At 47.9% G+C, this 10,071-nt stretch overlaps 1 long non-coding RNA gene across 1 annotated transcript; it reads right to left on the bottom strand.

The window, feature by feature from the left end:
- Window positions 1–3,740: 3,740 nt before the first annotated feature.
- Window positions 3,741–7,763, bottom strand: LOC133233996 (uncharacterized). Its single transcript, XR_009731948.1, has 3 exons — window positions 7,608–7,763; window positions 4,775–4,909; window positions 3,741–3,822 (listed from the first exon to the last, which is right to left on the bottom strand). It is a non-coding gene; the product is annotated as an uncharacterized LOC133233996 (long non-coding RNA).
- Window positions 7,764–10,071: the final 2,308 nt, after the last annotated feature.

Below are 10,071 nucleotides of genomic sequence, written 5' to 3'. Positions count from 1 at the left end.
AGATGCAAGCACAAATGTTCATAGCAATGTGATATATAGTATCTCCAAAGTGAGAACAACCTGTCCATCAGCTGATTAAGCCACTGGTTAAACTGATGAACAAGACACGTTGTGCCCACCAGTGGAATATTATTTAGCAACGAAACAGAATGAATTACTGAAATGTGCTATGAAAAGCAGACTTCAAAAACATGAGGCTAACTGAAAGAAGCCAACCACAGAAGACCACGTATGGTAGGATTCCCTTTTCATGAAACATCCAGAAACAGCAAATCTAGAGAGAAAGTAGATTAATGGTTACCAGGCACTAAGGGGACGGAGCAGTGATTACAAATGGGCCTGAGGGGTTTTTTCAGGGTAATGCACATGTTCTAAAATTGGATGGTGGTGACAGCTGTGCCACGATGAAAATTTACTGAATATTGTTGGATCGCACATGTTACATGTGTGGACTCTATGGTATTTAAATGGAGTTGTTTAGAAGAATCAGCGCTTGGCATTGTACCTGGTGTACCTGACCGCAGAGCGGCTGTCAACTCCTTTTTCCTGCCTGTGGACTTGAGGTGTCGGTAAACTTCAAGTGTTGATCTGGGCCTGGATCAAGTGCTGTGTGACATCTGGGTGGATCTCAGCTTCCACACACAGTCACCTGTAGCCTCTGCTTCCTCTTCTGTAAACTGGGAATTGTAACACTTCAGAATCTTTGCTTTTTTTTTTTTTTGGTTTACATGTAAAACATATAGAGTGCCTGGCATGTGTTAAGCACAGGAGTTTTCTTTCTCAGGGGGACAGATGAAGGTAGGGGTCACGATACCACACACTTCTTCTTTTCCAGCTGACACAAATCCTCGTTTTCTGTTCATGACTTTGTTTTGGAAGTTTGGACAACAGATGAATATTGGAATTCAAGGTCAGAGAGTGGATGCCCAGCAAGCTCTGCTGCTTACCAGTCATGCTGTCTTTTCCATCTGGATCTTTCTGGCAAACAAGGGCTCTTGGGTGATGACCTCACATATTGGGACTTTGCAAGGTCCAGTAGAGACCAGCTCTGAAGCGCCTGTGCTGCTTTTCACTTGTTAAGTTGTGTCTCTTTGCGACACTATGGACTGCAGCACGCCAGGCTCCCTTGTCCTTCACTATCTCCCAGAGTTTGCTCAGTTCAGTTCAGTCACTCAGTCATGTCCGACTCTCTGTGACCCCATGAACTGCAGCACTTCAGGCCTCCCTGTCCATCACCAACTCCCGGAGTTCACTCAAACTCACGTCCATCAAGTCAGTGATGCCATCTAGCAATCTCATCCTCTGTCGTCCCCTTCTCCTTCTGCCCCCAATCCCTCCCAGCATCAGAGTCTTTTCCAATGAGTCAACTCTTCGCATGAGGTGGCCAAAGTACTGGAGTTTCAGTTTTAGCATCATTCCTTCCAAAGAACACCAAGGACTGATCTCCTTTAGAATGGACTGGTTGGATCGCCTTGCAGTCCAAGGTACCCTCAAGAGTCTTCTCCAACACCACAGTTCAAAAGCATCAATTCTTTGGCACTCAGCTTTCTTCACCGTCCAACTCACATCCATGCATGACCACTGGAAAAACCATAGCCTTGACTAGACAGATCTTTGTTGGCAAAGTAATGTCTCTGTTTTTCAACGTGCTATCTAGGTTGGTCATAACTTTCCTTCCAAGGAGTAAGCGTCTTTTAATTTCATGGCTGCAATCACCATCTGCAGTGATTTGGGAGCCCATAAAAATAAAGTCAGCCACTGTTTCCATTGTTTCCCCCATCTATTTCCCATGAAGTGATGGGACCAGATGCCATGATCTTCGTTTTCTGAATGTTGGGCTTTAAGCCAACTTTTTCACTCTTCTCTTTCACTTTCATCAAGAGGCTTTTTAGTTCCTCTTCACTTTCTGCCATAAGGGTGGTGTCATCTGCATATCTGAGGTTATTGATATTTCTCCTGGCAATCTTGATTCCAGCTTGTGCTTCTTCCAGTCCAGCATTTCTCATGATGTACTCTGCATAGAAGTTAAATAAGTAGGGTGACAATATACAGCCTTGACGTACTCCTTTTCCTATTTGGAACCAGCCTGTTGTTCCATGTCCAGTTCTAACTGTTGCTTCCTGACCTGCATATAGGTTTCTCAAGAGGCAGATCAGATGGTCTGGTATTCCCATCTCTTTCAGAATTTTCCACAGTTTACTGTGATCCACACAGTCAAAGGCTTTGGCATAGTCAATAAAGCAGAAATAGATGTTTTTCTGGAACTCTCTTGCTTTTTCAATGATCCAGCGGATGTTAGCAATTTGATCTCTGGTTCCTCTGCCTTTTCTAAAACCAGCTTTAACATCTGGAAGTTCACAGTTCACAGAGTTTGTTCAAATTCATGTTAATTGACTTAGCAATGCTATCTAACCATCTCATCCCCTGCCACCCTCTTCTCCTTTTGCCATCAATCTTTTCCAGCATCAGGGTCTTTTCCAATGAGTTAGCTCCTCACATTGGGTGCCCAAAGTATTGGAACTGTGTTGCTAAGAGGTTACTATTCTCAATCCCAAGCTGCAGGAGATGCTTCCATGAAAGGGAACAGGGTACTCGAATGGAGGGTTCAAGTGTGGGTGGAAGTTCATGGCATGCTTAATAAGGGTTCCCAGAGCTAGGGCCATTCGTTAGCTAAGGGTTAGGAGGACCCAGCTCTGCCACCAGTTTGTTGCAGATGAGGTGGGTGAGGGTCCTTGGGAAGCTGATGCTGGCCAGCCCTCTGCAGAATGCTGGGCCAGCCTGCACTGTTGGAGGAGATGTGATCAGCTCATGGGGCTGGACACTTAGCATTGTCATTTGGCTGAGCCCCAAATCCCCAAATCTGAGCAGAGCCTGGATCCAGAAAGAGGCCTGGAACATGCTGAACTATCTTGGCTGGTTTTTATGGGAGGGTCTCAAAGAAGGCCACGCACAGGGACTCGGATGGAGGCAAGACCCGTTCATGGCGTGCATCCCTGTCCCCCTGGTGCTGCCAACCTCAGGCATGTTCCTGCTTCTCTTGGAGCTTGGCTCTTCATTCTGAGAAGAAGGGGAAGGGGAAGTGCTGATGGGATCAGAGGTCTTGAACTAGTGGTCTAGCTTCTTTTCTCGTGTCCACAGTACTGACAGATTCCTTTTATCAGGCTTTACTGTGCTGTGTGTCGGCTTCCTTGGTGGCTCAGTGGTAAAGAATCTGCCAGCAATGCAGGGGGACACAGGAGACGCAGGTCTGATCTCTAAGTCAGGGAGATCCCCTGGAGAAGGAAATGGCAACCCACTCCAGTATTCTTGCCTGGGAAATCCCATGGACAGAAGAGCCTGGTGGGCTACAGTCCATGGGGTTGCAAGAGCCAGGCATGACTTAAAGACCAAACCACCATCACCACCAAAATGCTTCACAGAGATTGTGTTTTTATGAAAGGTAGATTTGTGACAATCCTGCATGGAGCGAGTCATTGGCGCCGTTTCCCCAACAGTGTCTGTTCACTTTGTATCTCTGTGTACATTTGCGTAATTCTCCCAATATTTCAAACCTACCAGCCATAAGATTATGATTTGCTGAAGGCACAGATGATGGTAAGCATTTTTTAGCAATAAAGTATTTTTAAAGAATGTACAATTTTAAAGACTTAATGCTATTGCACCCTCAGTAGACCAGAGTACAATGTAAACATAGCTTTAATATGCAGCAGAGAACCAAAAAATGTGTGTGACTCACTTTATGCAAGATTTCCTTTATTATGGTGCTTTGAACCACAAATAACTGAACTGCCATATCTCCAAGGTAGGCCTGTGTAGTCAGCACTGTTTATAAAGGAAAGTTGAATTATTGCTGTTTAAACATTGATGGTTTTACCGGAAAAACAAACAAACAAACAAACCAAAAACAGATTTGACGGTCTACTCTGAAACCAAATACAAAGGCTTGTCACCACTGGGGCTGTATTCAGTCCATCCTGGCTTTGATACGGCTGAGAGGAAGCAGCTGTGTCCTTTAGACCCCAGTCTCCACTCATCCCTATTGTAGTGCCACACTGAGGCTGAATTCTGGTTGCCACTTATGGAAGAGTTAAGGGGGATAAAGATTTCTTGTGCTTAAGTCTCTATCCAAAGTGGGAAAATAAGAGGCTAACAAAGCAGTGTTTTAAAAAAGACAGAGGAACAATCTTCCCACCCCATTTTTTTGAGGGAAGGGAAACATATCTCCGAGCATTTTCTGGGTGAAGTAGATCCGTGTGTGGGGGGCTCTAGGGCTCATCTGTACTCTCTGCCTTTCCTTCTGGACTCACTGGAGGATTACAGTGGCCTAACCGCTATGTTAGGTGTGGCCAAACTCTTAGTAGGAGCTGGTGGGTGGGATGCTAATGAATTGGTGAGGGCGGTGAGTGCAGGTGAAGTATGCTCTATATAGGATCCATTGGACCCACCCTGCTCCAGCACATTTCCCCACCTACAGTGACTGAAAATGTGCAGCTGCAAGGTGGGGGCATCAGAGTCTGCCTGAGCCACCCTCCAAAGCTGAGCAAATAAGGAAGGCACATAGTGAGATTATATGGCCATTGGGCTGTTTGTTACACAGCACAACCTATCTTATCCTGACTGATACAATGTCAAGAGGGTATACAAAAGGCCTGCTTCTCTCACTTCTTCCACCTCTTTCAGTATTTGATGGTCAATTATTCCCATCCCCTGGGGGCCATTTTTTCTCCACTGGATGGGGAGTTCTTTGGGGTTGGGCTTGAGTCTTATTATTTACCTGTGAATCCTCAGTGTCTAGGAAGGGGATCCAGTAAGGACGTGCTCCATAAAAGTTGGGTGAACAATCAAACTCTGCGGTAGTTAGCCCTGAGGTTGAAGTGAGTTGCTTTGCTTCTGGGCTCTGTGTTTCCACCTGCAAAATAAGCAGGTACAAAGGTGTGGCTGCCCATGCTTCTCCCAGCTGTGGACAACTTTGCCCTCTGATCCTTGGCTTCTAGAGGAACTCAGAGCACCCACCATGGGAACTAACTCGTCATTCCAGGCAGTTGGGCCCTTTACTCCTAAAATGCCCTTGCTGGGCTCACATCCCTGATGTCTGTATAAAGCCTGTGTTTCTGACTCCCAAGGGGGCCTCACTTCTAGAACATGGGATCTAGTGGCATTTCTGCCTTGTGCACAGGACGAATCTCCTACTGTCAGGATGCAGGGGGTCTCTCCCATCGAAAATTAATACTTCCCTAGAAAGGAAGATTTTAAAGGCCCAGTTGTGCTGCCAGGGAGCCCTTTTGATGGAAATGAGCAGGCACCATTCCTGGGCCAATCAGAGGGGCTGTCAGGGAGGCTGTTGCCCGCACTTCACCATGTGGGCTCCCCTGCCTGGTCCACGGCACCTGATGACTCAGGAGAGCCCTGCCCTCCTTGGAGTTAGGACTGATGGATGAGGGAAGAAAGAGCAAAGTGCTAGCAATTGACAGACCAGAGGCTCACCCCAGACCACCATTCATGAACTTCCTGTACAAGGCCCTGGATATCATTTTCTTTATCACATTAGGACAGGAGCAGTCACTCTCAAAGGTCTTTGCCCATCTCAGTGTCTGTGATCACCACCCTGACTGTCTCTTGCTGTGTGATCTTGGCTGAGTCACCAAACCCCACTGGGCCACATTTTCTCATTGATAAAAAATTTTTACTTGAAAAATGAAGTCTAATAATGTAAGTTATCATTTACTGGATGTTCCATATGTCTAAGTCCCATGCTAAGTGCTTCCCTGCATTATCTCATATTAGCCTTCAGACAATCCTTTTGATCATTATTATCATCTTTGCCAGATGAGCAAACGGAGGCATAGAGAGATGAATGAGACGCTTGCCCCAGGTCTCATGACTCGGGATTTGCACCCTGGTAGATGAATTCCCTGGACTTTCCTGATGGCTGCTCTGCCAATGCAGGAGATGCAACTTCGATCCCTGGGTCCAGAAGATCCCCTGGAGAAGGAAATGGCAACCCACTCCAGTATTCTTGCCTGGGAAGTCGCATGGATAGAAGAGCCTGGTGGGCTACAGTGCATGGGGTCACAAAAGAGGTGGACTTGACTGAGTGACTAGACAATAGCAACAACAAGATGGATTCCCAAACCGGTCCAGCTAAGCGCACCATAGGCTTCCCAGGCTGTGGTACAAAGAGTACTGGACCAAGGATCAGAAAAATAAGAACCCGAAACCCTCTTCTACTTTCTTGGTTTATTGACAGTCACTGAGCCTCGGTTTCCTCAGTTCCAAGGCAGGATGAACACTGGTGTCCTCTGCCTCCCTTCCTGGTGGAGGAAGCTGCTGAGGTCACAGATGTAGAAATCCCAGCAGGGTTGGGTAGCTGGACACGTCCTCTTCTTGTCCTGAAATCCCACGCACCTGGTGATTTCCTGCTGTCTGTCCTCTCCATCTGCCTGCATCTGTCCTCCTCTTGTGTTCAGGGAGACCCTGGGGTCTGAGTGGCCTTGGCCGTCCATGAGCCTCATGGGGAGATTCCTTCATCCCGCTATGATCCCAGCGCCCTGGGAGAACCCATGCAGAGCTTGGCGTCATGTTCTGTGCTGACCCCTTCATTGGTGTGGTGAATCCGGGACAGTATACCAGCACGTGTGTGTGTGTGTGTGTGTGTGTGTGTGTGTAGGGGAGGAAAGGGGAAGGAAATGGTTAAGGCCAAAAGGTGGAAACTTCAAGGATGAAAAGAAAATCCTGGGCTGATTACTTTGACCTTCTGGTAAGAAACTCGGGGAGCAAGAGCAGGAGAAAAGCCTGGAAAGGTAAGCCTGACCATGGATAGTCTTGCAGGCCACGGGAGCTCCTAAGACAAAGACAGGTCTCCCCAGAGGGGCTCCCACCACGGCTGTGGAATGCATGCACCGGTGGTGGCTTGGGGCTGTGTTCCTGGTTCTTCCAGGCTGTACCTGACCAGAGTCACCACTCTGTGGGTCAGAACCAGATTGAGTTCCAGAAGTCTCTAGAGGAAGCACGGTCACTCTGCTTCCTATTGACCTGGTTGCTTTAATCTGAACAAATATTCCAAGCATGCGTTGCTGGATTGCTTTCTTCCTCGGTAAACATGCTTGGTAAATACGAGTCTGTGCCATTATCTCAGGATGGGCTGGGCTCATCTGTATATAAACACTTGATAATTTCCCTCGGAAGCATTCATTCTGGTGCAGAAACATATCAACAATGCACTGGGTTCTTCCTTCCCTGGGGGAAAGGAGAGGGCCTTAGCTGGGGTGTGTGTCAACCTTAGCTTCTTAGTGGCCGAGGGTCTCAGCAGAGAGCGTGGTTTCCCTGAGCCCTAGTGTTCAAGATAGGATCAAACTCTTCCTGCGTTAGACCATTTTTCCTTGAACGTGGTATTAGGTAAACCATTTCCATGCCTCTAAATGACTTTAAAAACAGAAGGCTCTTTCCTCTCTCTGTTGTTTTTTTTTTTTTTTTTCTGCTCCCATTGAAATGAAAACCAGTGTGGCCAATCGGGTCATAAATGTGGTAAATCCAGTTACACAATGATTCCAATCTGTACTGTTCATTCCCCGCCCCCGCCTTCTTCTTCTTCAATAAAGGCTACTTACAGCCAAGAGAATTTTTGACTCGAAGAAGCATGTTAAAAAGTGAGTCACCATTAATAAGGGTGAGCTCTTTGCTTTGGGATTAGGCCTCAGTGACAGCGCCCCGGTCCCTTTATTCGTTGGGATGGCGCCAGGAGATCGCTTTGTGCCCTTCTGAAAAAGACAGAATTAGGCGTTCCATTTATTCTATTGATCTTAATAGCCTCATCTCATAAATACCTGCTTTATGACATCCATAAAAGAGGAATCGTGGCAACTCGGAACAATGGAAGTTGTTAGTTTGCAACTGAAGTGTTCCGCTGAATGCCTCAATGAAATTCCATAGCTGGTGGCTTGGGGAGGTTTCCCTGCGGGCTTTTCTAAGGAGGAGCAGAGGAGAGATTCCCATTTCTTTTCTTAAAAACACAAGCACCTGAGTGTCCAGAACGGGATGCTATGGACTCTCGTTTCTCAGACTCGTGACTTTTCTTTCTCGTGTGGCTCTGACCTAAGTATTCATGTCACAGAGTGACATGGGTCTGACTGTGGTGTCTGTATCCACAGACATAAGATTTCCCAATCAGCAAAGTACTGTGGACAATCCTCTCTTCCCAGGCCCAGCATGAAGGATGCTTAACACTGTACAAATGTGCTCACCTCCTTCATCCTCTCATTTCATAGAAGAGAAGCCTGAGGGTCAGAGAGGTCCCGTGACGGATGCTAAGTGGAAACTTTTGTGCTGTTGTGCATGTTACCCCACATTCCTTCACGACTTCCACGCTATTCCATAGCTTACTGTGGGCCCGTCTCCTGGCATCTAAACTGCCGTGAGTAGCACCAGGCTCAAGGCCACGATGGCTGAGGGCTGCCATGCATGGTGCCCTCCGGAACCTTCTTCCTTTGGTCAGCAATCCTGCTCCAGAAAAGGAAGTTCTCAGCTCCTCCTGCCCTCTGGGGTCAAGACTCAGTGACAGCCTAGCTGTGGTGTCACACTTGTGGAGCTGTGTTCTGGGGGGCACAGATGTGAGCCAAAGGGACCATGTGGTCAGAGGGATTGCATTTGTACAGCTGTCTCCACACTCCTGAAATTCCCTAACAATGATATGTTTCCTTCAGGCCTCCCCTGGAACCAACTTCAGGTTGAGGAGAAGGTGAAGGGAAGGTGGCAGGTGAATCAAGGTTTGTTGGTGCTGAGGTTCAGCCTTGCAGAAAGAAATGAGGCCCTGGTGGACACAGTGCTGACTGCCTGAGTGACCCCCTCTGGAGTCTGGCCAAGCCAGTTCTTCAGCAGAAGGTGACCATGGGGGCATTAGCAGGTGACACCAGCAGAGGAATGGCCCAGCCAACCCACGGGAGCAGGAGGAAAAGTTAGACCTTTGTGGTTTTAAGCAACAAGACTGGAGGCCAATTTGTTACACAGCGAAGCTGGCTGAAGCACCATCCCAACATCCTCTTTCATTGCTTCCTGTACTTACACAGGCCTTCCGGTTCCCACCTTAGGTCAGGGAGATCTGCAGCCCCTCTGCTAGCACGCTCTTCCCCAGGACCCCTGTCACTCCCGTTTAGCTTAACTGTCATGGGACCTGGCCAGATTTCAGTTTCCACTGCCACATGGGAGAGCAGCACAATCACACTTGTAGTGGTGGGCTTCCCAGGGTGGAGGAATTTGGGGTCTTTAGGCAATGTTTCAGTGATAGGAGTATTCTCAAAATGGGCTTGAGAATACAGAGTGTTGTCACAAGGGTAAGAGGTTGAGATCTTGTTTTATAGGTGATGGAGCCCCAGAGGGCTCTTAACAGGGCGGCGATAGGATCTAGCTTATAGTTTAAAAGATAAACCTGCCTAATGTACAAAGAACACAATATGGGCAAGGGCAGAAGAGAAAGCAGGGGGCCAGGTAGGAGGTCAGAGGTTGTGGCAGCTTGCGCTATGGTGGTGAAGACAGGAGGATAACACTGAGGTTTGGGACATATTTTGGACACAGGGTTGATGACTTAGCATCCAAAGTTTCTCTGCCTTCCCCACTTCAGGGCATCCCACATTAGAGCAGATTACCACCCTCCTACACCTTCCTCCCTGGTAGCTCCCCTGGTAGCTTAGCTGGTAAAGAATCTGCCTGTAGTGGGAGAGACCTGGTTTCGATTCCTGGATTGGGAAGATCCCCTGGAGGAGGGCATGGCAACCCACTCCAGTATTCTTGCCTGGAGAATCCCCAATGACAGAGGTGTCTGGCAGGCTACAGTCCATGGGGTCTCAAGGAGTCGGACACAACTAAGCAACAGCTCCATCACTTGCAAAATCTTGCTTCAAGTGTCCTCTCTGACCCCACCTCTCCTCTTCTCAGCTCATCCTCTCTGGTATCCTGTCCCTGGGGCCATCACCTGCCCGATGAGCCTGCAACCTTGAAATGCCCAGTGCCCACCTCCCCCCGACCCTCCCACTACCAGCCCCCTCACTACCACTTGCAAAGAAGCAGCTGAAAGTTGCT

Source organism: Bos javanicus, chromosome 21, assembly GCF_032452875.1.
Source record: "Bos javanicus breed banteng chromosome 21, ARS-OSU_banteng_1.0, whole genome shotgun sequence".
Taxonomy (NCBI): Eukaryota; Metazoa; Chordata; class Mammalia; order Artiodactyla; family Bovidae; genus Bos; species Bos javanicus.
This window is presented reverse-complemented; position numbering and strand designations above follow the sequence as displayed.